Source organism: Echinops telfairi, unplaced genomic scaffold (assembly GCF_000313985.2).
Source record: "Echinops telfairi isolate 266 unplaced genomic scaffold, ASM31398v2 ScPeMD7_70;HRSCAF=299, whole genome shotgun sequence".
NCBI classification, from domain to species: domain Eukaryota; kingdom Metazoa; phylum Chordata; class Mammalia; order Afrosoricida; family Tenrecidae; genus Echinops; species Echinops telfairi.
In genome coordinates, this window is record NW_022103968.1 from 20,512,065 (window position 1) to 20,525,004 (window position 12,940).

Here is a 12,940-nt window from a genome sequence, read left to right on the forward strand (position 1 = left end):
TTCCTGTAACGTATGTCTTTACCTGTAATTAGTGGATTTGCATGCGCCCCAAAGCTATATAGGCCTGGGTTAGCAATATAGATGCTCCTTGGCCTCTCTCAGCTCTCCCCTTCCTCTCCTCCGGTCCCCACTCCCCTGTTCCCTTTCCCCTTGTCCCCCCCTCCCTCCTCCTGCCCTCTGGTCTATGTAGTGTGGAGCATACTTTCACCTAGGCAAATAAACAGGTTTTGTAAAAAGTCTTGTACTTCATCACTGGACCTCTCCTGTCTGTAAGCCTTGGGTGCCAGTAAAAGGACGATCTTTCTGCAACAGTAGTCAGTAATATTCGCACATGACACAGCCAACAAAGCCCATGGAAACCCCTCACGTGACTCTCTTAGCTCACGTCATCCTCAGTTTGTGTCGTCAGCTTCATTCTTCATGTTTCGGCTCACTTCAGTACACAGTTTCTTCCTAATCCGAAGGCCTTCTCTGAACCAACATTTTTTTAAAGTATGATACTGACTCCATTTATATTATCTTTTAGATTATTTCACAATTAAACCAGTAAATAATCAAAAACATTGTTATGTCTAAATACACATATCTGTTGGAGAGACTGACCTGAGTTATTGCATTACAGTTATTGTAAATATCTCATGTGGTGATAGAAAATCGGCCAAGCACAGTGGAAGACATACAATTTGCCTTGTGTGTGTATGTGAGTGTGTGTGTGTGCGTGTGTGTGGTCTTAAGCGGCCTTGCTAGGAATGAATGTTTCTCATCATAATTCTGTTTGTGTGATAATATAGGAGGAGTTTTATAGAAATACTTCATAATACAAGAGTTGTTTGTCAATCTTTGTCACTATGGAACTTCATTATTATTTCTTTAGATTTTTCTTCTTGTAAGGAAATATATATACCAGTATTTTTAGCACTATCAAGAAATCTCATCTCTCAGATTTTGTAGGAAATTATAGTTCTTATGACAGAGAGCACTCATTAATTTTCATTTAATTATATAACGAACAATAGTGAACTATTTTCATGATATGAATGGCATGAGAAGATAGTTAAGTGAAACATTGTTTTGTTCCTGTATATATTTAGTAAGGCCTGATCATTTCCTGGTGCTGTAGCATATAGCCATTCCATTTATGAGAGCTTGAAAAAGTTCAAATGTTTTTATATCAGTCAAAACAAATGCCTGGGGGATCAGGAACTAATCCCCTCTCCCATGGCATATCATTGTGTAATATTCTGCTTCCTCCGCATTTGGAGTCTTGAAATATTGTTAATGCTGAGAACAGAGCTGGTGGATTAAACTAGGTGGTTTCAGCTCTTGAAAAACAAATGGAAGCCTGGAGGAACGATTTGCAGACTCTTTCTAGACGTTGTCACAAAATTTGTAGGTAATGTTTGGAAGCCACATTACAATTACTTGTTCTCATCGTTTTCAAAGTTCCCTATTCCCAACTTTTTGAACAACCTGAAGAAGATTTCCTCATATGGAAACATAATAAAATTAATCATGTAAATAAATAATAAAATCCAAGTACTCTAGTTGAAGTTGTAATTTTTCTACTCATTGCTGAAAAAACAAGTGGTGTTACTTCACTTCTCTGAACCTCACATTTTAGTTCTTAGAGTGGGAAAAATGAGGGATTTATTATCTAACTCAGAGCATCCTTACAAAAATCAGAAATGGCAAGTCTTATGAAAGTGTTGTGAGGAGCTGATACCAAGGGAACAGGTAGAAAGAAAAGGTTTTGAGAATGATGATGGCAACAGATGTACAAATGTGCTTGACACTGTGTATGTATGTATTGTGATAAGAGGTGTATGAGCCCCCAATAAAATGATTTTTTTAAAGAAAGGATTGTTATGAATTATAAAGCACAGTATTCTTCCAAAATAAACTCTCAAAGCAGTGAATCACAAAGTGATAATTTTAGGTAACAATTGTCTTTAAGAAATCAAGAAAATTCTAGGTAATGTATGCAATAACCCTTTTCTGCCCATTTAACATACTCCAGTGAAGTAGAATACACTACATTTATGCCATTTATGATAACACTAATTATGATCATGGATCATCAAAAATAAACAAATGAAAAATAGGATTGTCCTTAAGACTTTGGTCAGGCTTTTCTGGATAGTTTTCTTGATAGGAATCTTGTGGCTTTCCTCATATTCAGAAGGAATTACTTGCATGATAGTTGGTGATGATCCTAAGATGGCATAGATTAACAGTGGTGTTTGTATTCTATATTTTCTGCTCATATCATAAATAACCTAATTTCCTTTGACTTTTTCTTTCCATTTTCTCTTTCCTATGCCTTGAACCTAGGTTCTTAGGGTTAGGGCTTACTAGAATTCTCCATTCTCAAAAAGGAGCTTAGACCCAAACATGTTCAATTGTTTCATTACATGATATGCATTTATCTTATTTAAGGAAAAAGCAAGCTACAGGAAGGCATTGGCAAAAGCAAGGCTCCAGGAACTGACAAAGTATTAACTGAGATGTTTTAACAAATTGATGGGACTATGAGGGGGAGTCTTGAAATATTGTTAATGTTGAGAACAGAGCTGGTGGATTAAACTAGGTGGTTTCAGCTCTTGAAAAACAAATGGAAGCCTGGAGGAACGATTTGCATACTCTTTCTAGACGTTGTCACAAAATTTGTAGGTAATGTTTGGAAGCCACATTACAATTACTTGTTCTCATCTGTAGACATCGCCTTACAGAAGGGTCACAAGGAAGAGACGAGCCAGTCAGGGTTCAGTATAGCACCAATGAAACATGCAATTTTCCTCTAGTTCCCTTTCCTTTAGTGCTCCCTCCCCCACCCCACCCATTATCATGACCTGATTTCTACCTTACAAATCAGGCTAGACCAGAGCGTGTACACTGGTATAGATAAGAACTCACAACACGGGGATTCCAGGAAAGATAAACCCCCTTGGGACCAATAATGGGAGTAGTGATACCAGGGGAAGGTGGGGAGAGAAAGAGGGATCCGATCACAATGATCTACATATAACCCCTTCCCAGGGAGATGGACTACAGAAAAGTCAGTGAAGGGAGACAGTGGTTGGTGTAAGACACACAAAAAAATTTATGAATTATCAAGGGTCCATGAGGGAGGGGGGGAGGGGCAAAAATGATCTGATACCAAGGGCTCAAGTAGGAAGAAAATGTTTTTGAAAATGATGATAGCAACATACCTACAAATGTGCTTGACACAGTGGATAGATGTGTGGATTGTGATAAGAGCTGTAAGAGCACCCAATAAAATTATTTAAGAAAAACCATGAAAGAAAAATGCACCATGCATTCAACTTACACTAAATATGTTATTTTCCTTAAACTAAAAGTAAATCACAAAGTAAATTACAGCATAGTATCATTCACAAAAAAATAGAAAAAGGAGACCCTCCATGAAAGAGGTTACCACTGTGGCTGCAACATTGAACTTGAAAGTAGTTATGATCATGAGGCTGGTGCAAGACCAGGCAGTGGTTCACTCTTGTGCGCACAGTGGCAATGGCTCCAAACCGTCTCAGAAGGACCTTATGACAACAACTGCAGTAGCTTATGGAGATATCTGCTTTCATTCATTTTCAGAATCAGCAAAAACAGCTGCTTTCCTTTCTGGAACAAACAAAATGACTGATTGTAGTGGAAATAAAAATTCATTTTATGCTTTATGAAGCAGGGATTCATGAAAGCATTAAACCATTTTAATGATAGAGAAGAAAATGACTCCACTATACTGAAAGGACTATTCTGTTAAAAGTTCTAAAATTGGATGATATGTGTATTAAATCCAAACTATTACTACTAATAATAAAAGTTTCAGCATTTTGTAATTTTACTGAAAATATATGGACAACAAAGAGGTACAATTTTACAGCCCATTATGTAGTACCTGACTCTATTACTATTTATCATATTTGTTTTATTACTAATGATGTGGTCTTCAAAATCTTGTGGGAATCGTGCTAATTTATTAGCATTACCTTTTCATTTGATTTCCTTGACATTGGTGCTTGTATAGTAGTTTAGTCTTACATTTCAATGTGTTATTTACAATGGACAGAGATTCAATTTCATTTTAAACTAAACTATTAAGCAATTGGTCCAATGAATATAATTCCTGGAAAGTCACATTATTAGTGGACACACCTTTTAAAGAGTGAGATGCCCTGAAGTTTTGAAGGAAGATAAAACACGATAATGTAAAGGACAACCAGACACTAAGAACTGAAGAAAATAATATGTGTGTTAAACAGATGTTTATAAATTTTTCTTTACTGTTTCATAATGTCTTGACCCCATGTTGTATACCAGCAGCTGCTGCAGGGACTTTCCTTGGGCTGTGCCGGGGAAAACTGGCAAAGACTTTTCTCATTCTTTACTTGACAAGTTGGACTAAAAACAGAAATGTCAGCAGTTCGAATTCCCCAGCCGTTCCAGTTGCGAACGATGAGGCTTTCTATTCCCATCAGGATTCCCAGTCCCAGAAACCCACAGAAGCCGTTCAGCCATGCCATAGAGGGTCACTAGGAGCCACAATTGATTCAGTGGCCTTGATTTTGGTTTGGGTTTTGATCAGTGAGGAGTGGGGGCACTTCTTAACCTTTAGAGGAGCAGTTCTGAGATAGAGTCTATAAGACTCCTCTGATAATACCCTGGGATCAAACACACGTAGTCCCTAATGCCTCTTACTGTTTTCCTCCTTCCTACTCCCTGCCTTTTCCATGCCCTCCCTGGGATGACTTGTCTAAATACATGACCTTAAGGAAAGCCTTTATTTCACTGGTTCTGTGGTTGTGCACCTAATGTCCCTTTACTATCACAGTGACTGCGGACACATGAGCTGACACTCTTTATCCTTTGTCCCACCTTGGTGGTGGTGCTGAGTAGGCATTCAACTGTGATCAGCAAAGGTCGACAATTCAAACGCACCATCTTCTTGCAACAGAAAGACGAGGTTTACAGCTTCGGTAAAGGTTTACAGCATCAGAATCGCTACATAGCTTCGCTCTGAGTCAGGAAAGAGAAACAGCTATACAATTTTCTAATGACTGAAACTTAGAATGTGAGATGTATGAATTTAAGAATTCTGAAGTGGTCAAATATGAAATGGAATGCATGAAGATTGATACCTAGGCATTGGTGAGCTGAAAGGGACTGGTATTGGCCATTTTGAATCAGAAAATATGATTTACTATGCTAGGAATAACACCATCAAGGAGAATGGAGTGACATTCGTTGTCAGAAAGGATCTTACTAAATACATCATGAAATACAATGCTGTCTGTGATTGGATCATGTCTATTCACCATCAAGGGAATTCAGTCCATAAGACTGTTATTCAAATTCATGCACCCACCACAAAAGCGAGTGATCAACTGAAGAATTATACCAATGACTTTAATCATAAATTGATCAAACATGTAATCAAGATGCATTGAAAGTTATTGGTGATTGAAATGCAAAAGTTGGAAACAGAGGAAGGAACAGTAGTTGGAACATATGGACTTCTTCAGAAGTTCAGGCCAGATGCAGAAGAGGACATGGCACCAGGGGTATCATTGCTGATGTCAGATGGATCTTGGCTCAAAGCAGAGAGTACCAGAAAGATGTTTACCTGTGCTTCATTGACTATGCAAAGACATTCAACTATGTGGATCATAATAAACTGTGGATGACTTTGAGAAGAATAGGAATTCCAAAACACTTCATTGTGCTCCTAGGGAACTTGTACATGCATGAAGAGGCACTTGTGTGAACAGAACAAGGGAACACTGCATGGTTTAAACTCAGGAAAGGTGTGCGTCAGGGTTATATCCTTTCACCATACTTGTTCAATCTATATGCTGAGCCAATCATCACAGAAGCTGGATTCTATGAAGAAAGTGGGGCATCAGGATTAGAGGAAGGTTATTAACAACCTGCAGAGGACACAACCTCCTTGCTGAAAATGAGGAGGGCATGAAGCATTTGCTGAGGAAAATCAAGGACTGGAAGTCATCAGTAAGAATTTCAATTGAATATAAAGAGGACCAAAATCCTCACAAGTGGACCAATAGGTAACTTCATGATAAATGGAGAAAAGGTTGAAGTTGTCAAGGATTTTGTCTTACTTGTATCCACAATCAGTGCTCCTGGAAGCAGCAGTTAAGAGATCAAAAGACCACATGGAATTCAGGAAAGATAAACCCCTCAGGAAGCATAATGGGAGTAGTGATATCATGAGAGACGGGGGATGGTCCGGGAGGGTGAGAAAGGGGAGAAATCATCACAAGATTTGATATATAGCCCCCAAAAAGGGGATGAGTGAAAGAAATGTGGATAAAGGCAGACAATGGAAAGTACAAGATACAAGATAACAATAACAATATATAATTGATCAAGGACACATGAGGGAGGGAGAGGGAAAGGAGGAGCTTACACCAAGGGCTCAAGTACAAAATGTTTTGGAGATGATGATGGCTATATATATATAATTGTATCAAATATATAATTATATTTATATATATATTTGATACAATTGATGTATGAAATGCTTAAGAGCTGTAAGAACCCCCAATAAAATTATGTTTTAAATGAAAAGACAAAAACAAATCAAAGGACATACTGCATTAGATAAATCCTCTGCACAAGACCTCTTTGAAGTAGTGAAGAGAAAAGATGTTTCTTGGATGACTATGGTGTGCCTGACCTGAGCCATGGTATTCTCCATTGCATCATAGGCATGTGAAAGTTGAACATTGAATATGGAATATGAAAGAAGAATCGATGCATCTGAATTGTGCTGGAGAAGAATATTGAAAATACCATGGACTACTAAAAGGACAAACAATCTGTCTTGGAAGCTGTTAGGCTGAGCGCTCTTTAGAGGCAAGGATGGCAAGGCTTCGTCTTACATTCTTGGAACATATTGTCAGGAGAGACCAGTCCCTGGAGAATGACATCATGTTTGGTAAAGTAGAGGAGCAGCCAAAAAGAGGATGAAGCTCGACAAGATGGATTGACCCAGTGGCTGCATCATTGACCTCATGCATAGGAACAGTCTTGAGGATGGCGCAGGACCACGCATCTCTTGTGCTTAGGGTCACTCTGGATGGGAGCCACCTGGATGGCCGCTAGCAACAACAACAAGTTGGAATCTTCGAGATGAAAGTGGGATTTGGTTTAGTGAGTTACAGCTGGTCTCAGAATCTGTCTTAAAATTATTTCCTCTGGAAACTGAAGTCGGCATGCTTACTTCTAGCCCTGTTATCTGTACTTAGCAAGTGTAGATTTCTGACTCAGTCAGGAATCAGTTATTTTCTAAAAATACCTGAAGAACTAGGACACTACACATTTACATTGCATTGACTAGTTGCAATTTTTATTTTAGTTTAGTGACTCTCCCACACACCAGCAATATGGCTTGGTGGCCTTAATTTTTGTGACTCAGAAAAATTACAATTGTTATTGAACTTTCAGAGTCAGTTGAGGATGTATATATACAATACTTGAGGGACATGATTGAGAACAATTGTTCCCTGATCTTCTTTAGAGCCCACATTAAAGACTGCTCTATCAAAAGGCTTTAATATTTTAATTCTGATATTTGCAAGCTTTACATACAGATATTTTTCTACTTACTGCCCCCACCCCACAAAATAAAGTAAAATAAATCTTACTATAATTGAATCTATTCTGGCATATTGTGGTCCTAAAGGACTGCCCGTAAGGTTTTCAAGACTCTAAAACTTTATAGAATACAATAACTTTAACATTCTCCCCCCTTGTGGCTGGTGGACTTGAACCACACACCTTGTAATGATCACAGAATGCTTAACCCATTGAGCTACTGGGATCCTTCTACTTTGATCATTAATATTACGTACCTGCATCCTATTCCTAACTATAGTAGGTTTAGTGTAGAAGATTGTCTCCAATTGTCACTCTGTCCCCTGGGGCCTCAACTATTGTGCTGTTCCTTTCTCCGCCAATAGGGGTAGTTGACTTTAACTTACTGATCTGAACGATGTCCATCAGAGTTAGAGCTTGGGCAATTGCTTGGTTTACATTGCAATACAATATCAACTCAGAAGGCATCCTTATAAGTTCCAGCAAATGTCGACTGGATGACTCTCTAGAACCAGTGGATCTATTCAAAGTACGCCAAGGGAAGGCAGAACGCTTTGGTAATGGTTCAGGCATATAGAATAAGTGGGCACACCATGTCCGGAATTCCTGATAGAACTAGTCATTCTCATATCCCTGTGCATAGGCATCAGAGGAAATTCTATGGGGTTTCTTTGTAGAAAGACTGAAGAAATTATTACGGTTTAAATTCTCACCCGGTTGCAGGACCCTTCCTGTGGAGGAAGAGTTCATTCAATGGCAGGAGAATCTGCAAAGTGGGTAAAAAAGATGATTCTTGATTGGGATGAAGATATTCATCTTGTTGACCATTCTCCTTTGTTCTGTTGGAAATGTTACTATCTTGCAAACTGCCAATCTCCAGTGCTGGTAGGCATGCCATATTCTATTAACAGTCTTCCTAACTCTCTGTAGGTCAGGGTCTCTTGGACCCCAATTATCCATCATTTATGTGAAAAACCGCAGATGTATGTGAGCAAGGACCAGGTCAAGGCTTGCTGCCTTTGACTAGCTGGATGATGCGTGTCCAAAGCATAAGTACCGTGACCTTTAGCTTGGAAACTTGGTATGCCTCCTATTACAAGAGATACGTGACCTATTTTTAAAAAGCCCTTTGAAAGTTATATTCATCTAAAATTCCATCTACGGCGAACCTTCTTACAGAAGAAAAACATTTCGTTCTCAGAAATTAAAAAGAAGCATCTGGTAGGCAGTACAATTATTACCAGGAAGAGGCTAAAGGAGGTCAGAGATGCTTAGAGATTCTAGAGAAAGATGGTAAAAGGGTAGCGTGTGGACATCCAAGTAAATGAAATAAATAATTTCAGGCAATCAAGGAGTTTTTCTGACATCACATCACTTTGGAAACGGTGCATTTGGACAGATGCTGCATAGCTGATAAGTAAGAACATGGAGGATACAATTTTTCTACCCTTCAGACGTGGATGTGAAAGGACACTCCATAGATACTATTTAAACCTGTTGACTCACTGGGTTGCAAGTAACAAGAATTGAATTAAAATTGGTTGAAGCACAAAAGTAGGGTATTAGCTTATTGACCTAACAAATTCAGGACCAGGCTCTATTCAAAAGGTTCCCACTCTCTGTTGTGCATCCTTCTGGATCCTATGTCATGGTGGGTCTTTGTAGGTCTCCATCCTATTAATTTTAAGCCAAGGGAAGAAAAAGGAGTTCTGTCTTCCTCACAAAGGTCTACTACTTCTCATGGACTTAGAGCAACTTATTTGGGTCATTTGTCTATGTCATCAACCAATCAGATGTAGTTCTCTGAGTGACCATTCTTGAACCAAGTGTCAGTCCTTGGAGCTGATGGGGCAACATTTCTTCATCTCAACAACTTAATTTGAGCATGGAACGTTGGCTGTTGAACAAAGAAAACCTTGGAAATGGTACCAGAAAAGGAATATAGATGTGGGACAGGTTGGTATCATTGTTCAAGTTATAGTTTAATCTCGACTTTATTTTCCTTTGGTAAAAGACCAAGCGAACACTGTAAAAGGGTCTTGCCCATCTCTGCCTATAAAGCTCATGCAGAGCCCTCCTGCCAGGCCTCACACCTCATTGACCCTGGCAAATACACATCTCTTTACAAACATCCCATTTGTTTTGATGTTTGCCTCCACACACTAATGAGTTTCTTTAAGGTTCATGGACATCTCTTACTACTCTTTACAGACCCCCACCGCAAGCTCATTACTCTTGGGATGTCCCTGGTTTCATCAAAGACCTTAACACCGCTTGTTATCTTGTGCCTTCCGGTGGTAAGGGAAAACCTTCCAAGGTCATTATGATCTTGCATTTGGCTAGGGTTAAGTTCTAGGGGGTTCTAATGAACAGAGAAGCAAGCAATAGCATTCTGAATGCACAGTTTATCGTGAACATAATAGGAATGGAGTGGGGTGATGCCGTTCTTACTGGGTCAAGAGAGAGGATGGATTTTGAACAGGTTAACATAGTATTTTCATTTTTATCTCAGTGGCAGACTATGAAGTCTTGAAACAAACAAAATTTAGGAACTCCTGCAGCCCTTATAGCATGGGTCTCAGGTAAGAAGAGTGCTCAGTGTCTCTCTTGTGGCTCAGCAGCTGTATGTAGTGTCCTCTCAGGTGTCCTGTAGGCTCCAGGCACTTCACTGGCTCGCGACCTTGGTGCTGCTGGATGTCTTTGGTTCGATGTTGACAGATGACAACTCCATGTGGCAGAGCAAACCTTCTGAGAGGGTTTCTCTTCACTCTCACCTTGCTGGGAGCAGCCCATTCGCCAAGGAAGCAACTGGCTGTGTTGGACCTGGCAGCTTTCCAGGGAGCAGCCTCTCCCATTTCTGTCAACGATGACCCCATCTGGGTTCTCACTGGCTTACCCCTAACAAGTCTATTTCCCTGGGGGTTGGTGACAGGCAAGAGGGTGTAATATAGATAGCAATGTGATTTTCTAGGAAAACACACATCAGAACACTGGGAGCCTTGCATCATCAGAACTTGTTAGATCTCTCTGGAGCTACATTTATACCTCGGTCCTTGGCTCCGCACGCGAGAAAGAATTCACGCCGAAGCCTGGTTCGTGATCGAAGTGAGTTTTATGAGGGTTAGAAGAAGTTTCAGGTTTACACAGCACCCAAGGGGCTCCTCCCGGACATGCGGCCTAGCTGGAAGCGGCTCGGCGTCCCCGCAAAGCGTCCCAAAATTCCGCTCAAAGCTCTCAGCGCCTAAGTTCTCTCTCTTCCCTTCTCAGAGCTTCTGCCTTTTCAAGGATTCCACAGGGAGGCGTGGTGGAAGACCCCTGATTGACCCCATTGGCTGAATTGAATTTACCTGGCTAAGTGAGCCAATTCAAGTTCACGCCCACCCCTGCCAACAGGTGGGAACCCTGAACAGGTGTGGTGCGCCACTCCTTTGTTTCCCTAGCTTGGCCCCCTGGGCACGGTTAACGGACATCCCCCAGTCCTATGCTGGCCTACCTAACAAACACATTCTGCCACTGCCACTGACTAGCTCGGTGATCCCCTGTTTGAACATCTGTGAAATGAAGATGCTAGACTTATTTCCGTTTTAATGCTGGAATTTTAGCTGTCTAAATGAAAGTAGAGTCTATCAAAAAGATGGTGTTTCTTTGACTATGCCAAGGCATTCAACAGATCACAACAAACTCTGGGTAGCCTTGAGAAGAATGGGAATTAAAGAACACTTCATTGTGCTCATGAGAAACTTGTTCGTGGATCAAGAGCCAGTTATGCAAACAGAACAAGGGAATGCTTCATGTTTTAAAATCAAGGTGTGTGTCAAGATTGTATTCTCTCACCACACTTATTCATGCTGATCAACTCATCAGAGAAGCTGGATCGTATGAAGAACTCTGTATCAGGATTGGAGGAGGGCCTATTAAAGCCTGCAATACAGGTAACACAACCTTGCTTGCTGAAAGCGAGAAGGCCTTAAATCACTTGCGGATGAAAATCAAGGATTGCATCCTTCAGTATGACTAACAACTCAATTTGAAGAAAACAAGAATCCTCACAATGGGTCCAACAGGCATATCATAATAAATGGAGAAAAGATTGAAGTTGTCCAGTATTTCGTCTTGCTTAGATACAGAATCAATACTCATGGAACCAATACTCAAGAGCTCAAAAAACACTTTTCTTTCGTAAATCTGATGCACAAGCCCTCTCTTAAGTGTTATAAAGCAAGGATATTACATTGAGTGTGGGATTATAAAGAGACTTTTCCCCAACTTTGTCTCCCCTAAAGACATGCCAAACATTAGGGGCTCTTTGCCAACATATGGTGGGAGGTCAGATACTTAGAGACATCCTCCTTGAAGGCAGTCAGTTGCTAGACAGGAGGGCCGCTCCCTGCTGTTAAAGACAATGGGCTACTTTTCCCTAAAGGCTTGTGACCATTAGCTTAGTTCCTATAGGTGGGGTTTACACCCTACTGATAATGGTTTCTATGGAGACCTAGAGAACAGGTCAAACTGCCTCAGTGACATCCAAAGTTAGGCTGCCATCCTGAATCTAGGATCCACCCATCTTGTCACATGTATACCCCCATCCCTCCTCTTCCTATTGCGTGTATATTCCTAGATTGTCCCCCTCTCATTGCTGCATTACCTATAATGCAACCCCTTCCTGTGACATATGTCTTTACCTGTAATTAGTGGGCTTGCATTCCCCCCAAAGGTATATAGGCCTGGGTTAGCAATAGAGATCTCTCTCAGGCTCCCCCCTTGACCTCTCTTTGGCTCTGCCTCTCCTCTCCTGTCCTTATTCCCCTGTGCCCTTGCCCCTTGTCATCCTCCCCCTCCCCCTCTCTCTACGTGGATCACCAAGCAGGACTGAGGTGAGCATGCGACTATGAAATGTGTCTTACTCCATTATTTCAATCTCTCCTCTATCTCTCATGCTCTCGATGGCTTTGATATAATCTTTATATATATTAACTGTACAATTGTGCTTGTGGAACCCGTGATTAGTGGTGGAAGGCTGGCACCCATTCCCCCACAATTGAGGACTAAGCTAAGCCTGACCCTAGCCATGGTATTTTCAATAGCCTCTTTTGCATATGAAAGTTGGACTTCGAATAAGGAAGACTAGAGGAAAACCAATGCCCTTGAACTGTATAATATCAGCAAAGAATATAGACAGTACCATGGACTGCCAAAAGAACAAACAAATCTGTCTTAGAAGAAGTAAACCCAGATTGCTCCTTAGAGGTAAGGCTGGAGAGGTTTTGTCTCATACTTTAGACAGGGTATCAGAAGAGTCCAATCCCTG